Genomic DNA, 9,986 nt, shown 5'->3' on the forward strand with positions numbered 1-9,986 from the left:
AGTTAATGCGTCCACAGACTTGTGTGTTTTTTTCAGACACACCTCCATGCCCACTAACTCCTCCTAGGGAGGCTGTGATTGGCGCAGGTGCCTGTCTGTCAGCTCAGAATCCGCCACCCAAGCGCCACCATTGGTTGGCACAATATGCCAGACCCTCCGACTTTATACGTCTGCGGCGTTGCACCTGTCACTTCCAACTCAACAGAGATGGAGGCGGTAAGATAAACGACACGAGGCACGGAGATGATATCGACGTCTAACTGTTCATGAAGTTGAGTTTTACAGCAGCTTACTTTATATTAGATAAAATATTTTTAATACGGAAGAGGTTGTGGTTTCAGTTGTACACAAATCCCAAGTCAGGTGTCCAAACACTCCACAAACCAGGAACGGATTTCATGATCTGAAGACTCAATGTTGGCCCGACAGCACATGAACACAACACCACCAGGTCTCCCATTCAGAAGTCAAGTTTTCTTTTCATTATTGTAACTTATGTGGTAGAAGTGATCTCTTACTGCCCTGATCACGCCCCCTTTTTTCTGCCCTATCTAGTTCATTGACAGAAAAAAAGGCTTTAGGTGTCGTACAATTCAATATCATGTGAATAAACTAAATAGAAAATACTTTTCCTTTGTCAACTGTGGGTGACAGAGCCCGCGGGTTGTGTATAGTCTGTCCATGAATGGCCCCCTGGCCTGGATTTGGGCACTGCTTCCATTCAGCACCAGTGCAACAAACAGCAAAAATGAGGAATTTTGTCTTATCTCAAATAGCACGTATGAAAAAAATATAGATTAAGCAAATCATATTTGAAGAGGCAGATGTCGATAAATATCATTTACATTTTAACGTATGTTCTCAACAAGTCTTTGACTCAAATTGTCTGGTGTGAGAATATAAAAAGAATGGGCTGAACAATCCAAACGTGTCACGTGTCAAAAAAGCAGTGGTTTTGTTAGTTCTACTGCACAAAAAAATGTGTGCATCATCACGTGAGTTATGACTAACTGTTTTGTTGAAACATTGGAGAGAAATCATCAGAACAACTGTTGTTCATTCCACACTCTTATGCAAACAAAGATCACTAGAGACTAAAGATGTGGTGTGAACTAGCTGCAAGGCAGAGGTCTGCACTCTTCAAGTGCTTTTCTATTATTGAAAAGGTTTTAACTCTGGTAACCACTGCGTCAATGAAAGAGCTGCCTCATTTTGAATTTGGCTTTTAAAGACGACAAATGTGGCAACAGCAACAATAAGAGTGGCAATAACAGAAGTTTACAGGCTTGTGAAAAGGGATTTTGTCCCTCTTCATAATTTTATTTTAGTTATTTACTTGTGTCACTTATTCCTGTCATATGGTCGCAGGGGTTCACCTCAGTTGATGGAATGGCTACAGGATGTTTTGGGCTACCAAATCAGCACATAATCTCTCACCTGGTGAAGAAGCACCTATAACACCATGCTGACATACTTGTTTGACAAAAGAGCAGATTCCAAACATTCAGACAACGCACCTGTGTTTTTGAAATTTCAGTATCTATGCTCAGGAAATGAAGTACCTTCCATTTGTTCACGGTATTGACAGCAAATTCCAGCATATTCTTAAAGAAAAGCAGTTCTGCAGCCATCAACCAATAGGATCGTGTCATGATGCGCTTCATTTCACTTTACGTGATTCTAACTTCCAAAGGCCGACTGTATACTTTGCGCTCCAACTAGTGTGTGACTTTGAAGACTTGTCATCGAACTTAAGCTGATTGGAAGTCTTTGGAACATTGGGACAAAAGGTCGTCGCTTTCTGAACCAGATGCTGGCTACTTTTTGCACTTTTGGAAAGGGCCAAGTGCCACCTGCAGCTGCAATATGGTCGCACATCTGGACTTCACCTACCTCAGCTTCTTTACACTCAGAAACAAACAGGTTGGAGAAGGACATTTGATCAGAGTACTTCTGATCGTGATTGTCGCATCGGACTTTTGTGGGTCTTTGACCACTTGGTCAAGGCCTTGAGACTTTCAGAAGTCCTCTTCAACTGTCTCTCTTTCAGTCATAAAAGTCTGAATTTATGTCTATAGAATAAAATGACCATAATGCCACTGAAAACTGGTTTAATTTTGAGATAATATGCTAACAGAACTATTTTTATAACTATATATATTTATATATATGTATGTACATATAGGTATATAGTTGCTCTTTACGTCAAAAAATAAATAAATAAATAAATTAAAAATATATATATATATATATATATATATATATATATATATATATATATATATATGATTATATATAATCAAGTGAGTTTAAACAACACATTGTCCTCAAATGAGATGGAAATGATCAGATTTTATTGACATTCTCAGTCAAGTCTATGCAAAAAAATTAGACAGCTAAAGGTGCAATTCCAATTTTCTTATTTCTTTTCACACTAACCAATTGACCCTTTGCTCATTGAACACTATTGGGGTTTGGATTTTAAGCCTTTCAATGTAAAGAAAATGTATAATTTAAGTCAACTGTAAACACAATTTGCTTTAAACTAGATTGTCATCAACGCATGGTATTGAATGAAGTGTTTGGCAAAAAAAAAAAAAATGTGTCAATGGAAAATACTACTCTCCCGGACCTTAATAGCAGGTGGACTTTTCACTTTAGTTAAAGTCAAGGGATTGACATTTTCAGCACTTTTTTTTTCCCGGCACAATGAATAGTGCATTGGTCTGTGAGGGGCACTTCATGACCCTCCACTGCAGTATTGACCCTTCACCAGTGGGGGGCGGTCCACTGCTCATCTCAAAGGTCAAAGGACCAGCCGCGCGGCACAGCAGGGGGTGAACGGTCCAAGCTGCTAGCTTCCTGACACGTTGCGTGACATTGGCTTCCCATCCCACACAAACCGTATTGGCAAAAAAAAAAAAAACTCCGCAGGAACGGGCTTTTACCATCAGTGACAGCTCAGATTTATTAAGAAATGTAGAAAAATGACACCTGGCAATCGGCGATGAGGGACGGCGTCACTCTAAATACACCCTAAATGGCTGCCATCGATCACTTTAATACCCAAAGAAATGATCATAACAAAGACTTGGCAACATTATGTGTGTGTTGGTTCGGCGTCGCCCGGTCAATTTGTCAATTTATTCCCCCGGATTATCAGAGAATGTATCATAAGCTCGGTTTCCCAGCCATCGAATGTACAGCTAATGTAATACATAACCCCCTGATTTGTTTAGTAGATGCAGCTGGAAGAATCCCGTCAATAAAACGTGGGCCCTCCAGAGACAATGCGGCTCATAATGATGCCAGGCACACAATGTAAGCGTTATGAAGCTTTTTTTTTTTTTTTTAACTTTATCACCAGCTACATTGTTTTGCTCTGTTGGAGCTCGGAAAGTAAAGGCAATCTCTTCCTGCAGCAACAACTCTCCCCCACAGTTAGATAAAACCTCGGGATGATAAACTGTCCGCCGAGTCTCTCCCAGATAAAGCAAGATTTAAGTGCACACGCTTTCCAGAGGTGCAATGTTTTATCACCATATTTCTTTGCTGCTTCATCAGCCTTCACATACACATGATCTTTGGATTCATTATTTCTTTTCACGAGTGCTGGGATGGGTGGGTCAGCGCAGAAGCAAAATAGAAAATGATCAGTTGATATTTCTGCTGTTGGATTGATTATTACTGTCTGTTTAATAAGAATGTGTCTGTTAAGCTGTCAGTTTTGCTTATGTGAAGGACACATTTGTTTCCCCAAAACCTTTATCACCAAAAACATTGAATTCAAGTTTTTCATTTTTATCTTCAAACTTTATTTTTCAGTCAACTGTGTTTCTCAAAATGATTTTCTTTGTATTTGGTGATGCAGTGAGTGAGAAGGTCACAGGTTTGACCCCAGCCTCTGGGTTTTTGGTGAACCACTATCCGTTTTGTGTGCAGTTAATGTGTTCATCCATTTCTCAGGCGGTTTTGCGCAAAGTGCTCTGGTTCCCTCCCACAATGGTTCCAGTTTCTTGATGACTCAATGGTGTTGTTTACTCAGAGACAGAGAGAACAATAGAATGCATTGAAGGTAAGTGTTGGATGCAGCGTTTGTCTGCTCAGTGACGGCACCGGTGAGGTGCCATCTTTTGAAAACCAGAGCGGCAGCTTTCACAGACGGTGCTAGTTGTTGAAACTCTTCACCGAAAATGATGCCGATGCAGGCGGTTTGCACGTGTCACTGAGGCATTGATTCAAGTGCACATGCACTGTATTCACCACAACAACAATGGCGCTCTCCCCTTCTTGTTATTCCACCCCAACCCTGCTATAGTGGCCTCCTGTCCAGGGTGTCCCAAACACTCACCTTACATATCTAGAATAATGTGAAAATCAGATCAGAAAATTTGATTTATTTTTCCTCCCAATTCTCCACAAGCTGGTGAGGCTTCATGAAACAGTGCCCACGTTGTCAGAGGACAGTAGGTGGCGCTCTTGATTTAAAAATGCGTTGAGGTTTCATTGACATGGTGAGCGATGGGCTCATGAGGCTTCATGAAACAGTGTCCTCAATTTCAGAGCTGAAATCTCTGCTCTAATTTATTTGGATTTTAACATACATTTCAATGAAACCTCACATCCTTTTCAAACCAGGAGCGCCACCTACTGAGCGCCGAGAATGTGGACACAGTTTCATGAAGCCTCAATTGCCCTTCGCCGACAGCTACAGTGCCTTTTTTTGTGCCACTTTTGGAAAAATCATTCCTTTTGTCAGGTTTTTCAACCAACTCTCAGTGATACAACTGCGCCTTCCTTGATAGAAAACATAAGTAAATGCTCTAGTAAGTTGTGTCTGAGATGTGATTATGTCAGCTATGATTTATTAAAGAACATGTAAAAACTTGCAAACAACTTGATGTGCTGTAATCCCCGACTTTAAGAGCCAAAGGCAGGAGAAGTGACAGAATCAGTCCCCTCGCCTGTTAGGATTTGTGAGTGTGTGTGTCACTGCTACTGCAGATTCCTCTTGTAACACTTCTTCTTCTTTCATCTTGTGGTGCTTTCTGGATGAGAAAAGAAGCCAAACAAAGTGTGTGACGCGCGGCGCGTGTGTCAGCCCCTCTGACACTTGCCATTTTTCCTGTCATCAAACTCACATGGCGACTCGAGTGTCGACTGGATCAGGCCGACTTGCTCTTCATCAGCCTGACTCAGTGAGCAATGAGCGGCATTAGCCCATTACACACACATGATTACGTGGCCATTTCCTCCGCCGACGAGTCTCATCCGAAGCCAGTGAAGAAGCCACCGACTGTGTAATTGTTTCCCATTAGGGGAAAGTGCCCAAGACTTGTGTCTCACTTCAGAGTTTGCTGACGAATGTCCGCAGAGGGAGGCGGGTGCCTTCTGCTTTGGCTTCTGGTGACATTGAAAAACAGAAAACTGCATTTTTATGGCATGTTTTTTTAATGAGGAGGAAAAACCAGGAGTCTGCCCACACTTCTCACTGCGGCAAACCGAAAAACATGCCTCATTTTTATTGGTTCAAATCATTGTTCCAATGTGTATTGATCGAAATTATCGGTATCGGCATAAATCATCACTCTTAGTTATCAAGCGGAAGGCGTGAAGGAGACATCACCAGTTACACCATGATCTGAAGTTCAACTGAGGTCGTTCACTACAGCGACGCTGATCTGTACATGGGAATAACCGAGGTTGGCTGTGATAGATCGGCCAACTGTGACTGACGTTCGAGTTAGTTCCGTGACGGTGCTGCCATCTACAGTTTGAAATCTGAACTACATATAATCCAGCTGCGCTATCATATGGTTAGAATACATACATAAATACAAAAGTTTAATATGAGATTATATGTTGCTTTATGTATGTGTTTTTATTATATTTTTTTATTTTTGTGTTTTTATTTATATATATATAAACGAGTCGTGAAAGAAATTCATATTTTGTATTCATTCATTACTTTTATCAAAAATTGGCAAAAGGTGATTTTCACCGCTAAATTATATTTTTTTATGTTTGATTCATTCATGGTTTGAATTCTAAATGTATTTTGTCTTACTAAGCTAAACAACACTAGCTATTATGTTTGCTGCAAGACAGATAAACCAAAGTCTGTCTGCACGGTGTGACCTCCATATCTGTCCTGTAGAGGGCGGTGTTGACAAAGGACTGGAAGATGCTGCTGTTCTGTTTTTTGAACCTAAACATTACAATAATAGACTCAGAATATTGACTCAGAACTGTTGTGTAAACGTTGCCAAATTACCTTTTCACTATTAAAAGTAGTAGGAAAATACCTGTAAATAAACACAGGGCAAAAGATTTGACTAATAATGTATATAGATTTGTGTTATATTTTCACAATTCCTAGTATTTAATTTTATTTACAGAGCAGGCACAAGATACAAAATGTAAGAGCAGACAATTCCTTTTTTTTTTTTTTTTTTTTTTTTTTTTAATTAAATACAGTCATTTAAGACAGAACTGGGTTAAGAACAGTGTGTTTTTTGGACCTGTGGAGTGAATTCATGACTGCTGGTTAACATCTAAAAGCCAGTTGATCTTGTATTGTGTGACTCCACAAAAGTGGCAGTGTTGCTTCTCAAACATTCCCCCATGCTGATTTCTGTACGACATTTAAATGTGTTTCCTGAAAACCCTTCTGCTTCCATCCCAGACACACAATTATGGTAATCACGTATGTACGATAAGACGGAGACCGCATTCTGTCCCACGTATGAAATGTCTTCAAATTCTATGACATAATTGTATCGAATCGAGGAAAGACAGACGCACATGAGAACAGCACATTAATCATCGATGCAAATGGAATTAAAGAGGAGTCTGACATTTACTTTTGCACTTTGGTTTACAGTATGTGAAGCTGCCCTTTGAGTCACTTGGATTTTTTCTTTTTTTTTTTTTTTTTACCTGTTTCCTCCTCCCACCCCCATATTGTGAAAATACACATACAGGTTTCTACTATTGTAATCACAGTGAAAATAAAGAAATGTTTGCTCTTCAAGAATGCTATGGTTACACTGTAAGTACATATCACGCAAAGCTATGTCAGATGTGCTGATGTAAACTGAAGTTGTGCGTCGTAAAAATGAAGCAACTTGGGTTTATTGTCCATGAGTGCTGTCACTCTTTAAAAAGTATTGTTGCGTGCGGTATATATATATATATATATATATATATATATATATATATATATATATATATATATATATATATATATATATATATATACTACATAGCAGATACATGCTGAAGACATACAATATATCACATATCATTATGTAACTTTTTTTCGACGACTCAAAGTAGCCACCTTTAGCTTTGCTGACAGCTCAATCCCTTTGCCTTCTTTAGGAGCTCCATGATGCAGTCACCTGTTGGAAACCCATGAAGCTCATTGTGAGAAGAGTGAGCAAAGCAGTCAAAACAAAGGGTGGCTTGTATGAAGAATCTAAAATCTAAAACTTGTTTTGAGTAATTTCACATTGTTTACTACACCATGTGCTCATTCATAGCTTCGAGGCCTTCAGTGAGAATCTACTGTCATCCAAATAGAGAGAACATATTGAATGAGATGTGTCCAAACTTTTGGCGCACAAGTGAATCCATTATATGAACATATAGTGTACTACTGATGTAAGTATGCGATGGAAAAGAAACATAGATTTTTTAATTATTTTCTATGAAGTTGACTTATGTTATTTAAATAAATAAACTGTTTTTTGTCATTTCTTGAAACACTATACTGTATACTCTTCCTGTTTTTTTGTCAAATTATTAAAAAAAATAGCTTAAATCGCAGTGCGTGGTACAAAGAAAAACAATGTGTCAAAAAAAGGATGTGTGTGCAGCACAATAATGGTTAGACATACTGAAAGTTTGGCGTTTTTCCTTGTCAGTATAAAAAGATCTGCATTTATTTCCTGTTTTCAGTTCAGCTGTTGATCTATTCCTGTCATAACCAAAAGCATCGCCTCTTCCCTGTGTCCCGGCGGCAGTTTTCACCAGCGTCTTCGTGAATGGTGACACTCTCCTCTGTTCTTTTTTCAATTCACTGCATTATAATTGATATAGATCTATTAAAATCATTGAGGTTTCATAAAATGCGAAAAACAGAAACCTAATTGGACCAAAACCATCATGAAACAGAGCCCAAATTTCACTATATCGACTGTTGAGCCCTTGAAAAACAAGAGTGAAACCAACAAATGCTCAGCTTGACACATTAAAATATAGTTCAGCTGCCGGTCACTTATACACTTCTCTGGCCACTGGCAGTTGACTGAGTTTCCAGTTTGCCTTAAGAGTCTGTTTTTCTTTTTTTGTGTGTGTGTGTTCGTTTGTCAAAAGTTGTTCACCACTAGACTTGGCTGCATCTCGCGGCTAGGCAGCGGAAGCAATGTGGAAGTTCCCCTGCCGTCTTGCTTCCTCCCCACATGAATATTGTGAGCTCACATACACAGACCACGAACCAGCCCAACGTCGGCTTTTGCAATGAGATCAAGTCTTCCTAACCATCATCGATGTGCCCGGTGTGTCGCCCTCAAAAACCTGAAAGTGCTGTTAATATTCACACGCACCGGTGCTTCGACTGCAACGAGAGCGAGGCCTGAGGTGGAGTGTGCGTGGAGTCTTAAGGGCCCGGCTGAGATCCTCCACGACCTGGCAGGAAAAACAGGAATCGCTTTCGTCGCTGTGCGATTGCACAACCTTGCTCTGGATTCATAACCCGCGTAGAAAAAAACTGGAAGCACTGCCCTGCGCTGTAACCTGAAACTCAACTGGCTACATAACTAACAACTCGGATTCTCATTTGTTTGCACTCTACTGATTCCTTAGGCAAACGCACTCCTGTTATCACCTGCTTTGCTTAGCAGTTCAGTCGATCTGTGACAGAACTTTCCAGCAGTCTGGTCAACTCCTGAACGCTGTGATGACAGAGCTCAATCTGCACAAGTAACTGCAAGAGCAGTGGCGCTGACAGGAAGTAGCGCAAACAGCTTTAGAACCACAGAAACAGCTCGGGCCCGTGTCCTTTTGAGGGAGGAAAGCGACGATCGAGAGACGACTGAACAGGGAAAATCGCGTAAACAAGAGTGCGACGCACGATCGATCATGCCTGGAGTGGAAAACAGAAATAAATCTGACATATTCAGACGAGGTTCAGAGCCCACGGCGAGCAGTCCCCCAGGTTAAAGAAGGAAATGGAGGGGAAAGGTGGAGGATGAAGAGACTCATTTGACATTTAGAGGCACTACCGGCTTCAGCGCCCACCTGTTCCTAAACAGAGATGGGAAAAGGACAAACAAGCCTCGGTGATGCAAGAGCGATTCGAGGCAGCGTCGTAGCTGCTCTGTGACGGCAGGTTGTCAACTCTGTGATTCAAAACAGTCCTCCTTGAATCAGAACTAGTTTCACATTTAAACTGTTGCTGTGCATTATGGGGCCAGCAGGGCTCGCAGTTTTGTAGCGACGGGCTCCTGAAGGGTCAAGAAACAGTGCCTGTATTGTCAGAGGCCACTAGGTGGCGCTCTAGTGGAATGAAACAGCTGTTTCAATAAACCCTCACATCATCTTTAAAACCAAGGACACTGCCGTATGAAGCCTCGCAAGCCCATCGCTACAGTGTAGCAGGTTTGGAGTTTTTCCTTTCCATTTTTTACCCTACCTGTCACTGACTAACCTGCCAAGTTCTTCTGTTTCATTTGAGTTTTGGGAGGTTAAAATAGATTTATGCTCCATGAATCAGAACCTACTACAACCATGAGATGAGTGTTTCATTCCGTGAGGCTTTACGAAACAGTCGCCACATTTTTATAGCTCAGCAGGTGGCGCTCTCGGTTTTCAAATGATGTTTCATTGACATCTTTGTTCAAATCCAAATCAAAGATTTTAGAGCAGAGAGCGCCATCTAATGGCAAATTGATCAGATATAAGAGGCACTTCTCGGTCCTTCC

The sequence above is a fragment of the Synchiropus splendidus genome, chromosome 10, assembly GCF_027744825.2.
Source record: "Synchiropus splendidus isolate RoL2022-P1 chromosome 10, RoL_Sspl_1.0, whole genome shotgun sequence".
In the NCBI taxonomy this organism is placed as follows: Eukaryota; Metazoa; Chordata; class Actinopteri; order Syngnathiformes; family Callionymidae; genus Synchiropus; species Synchiropus splendidus.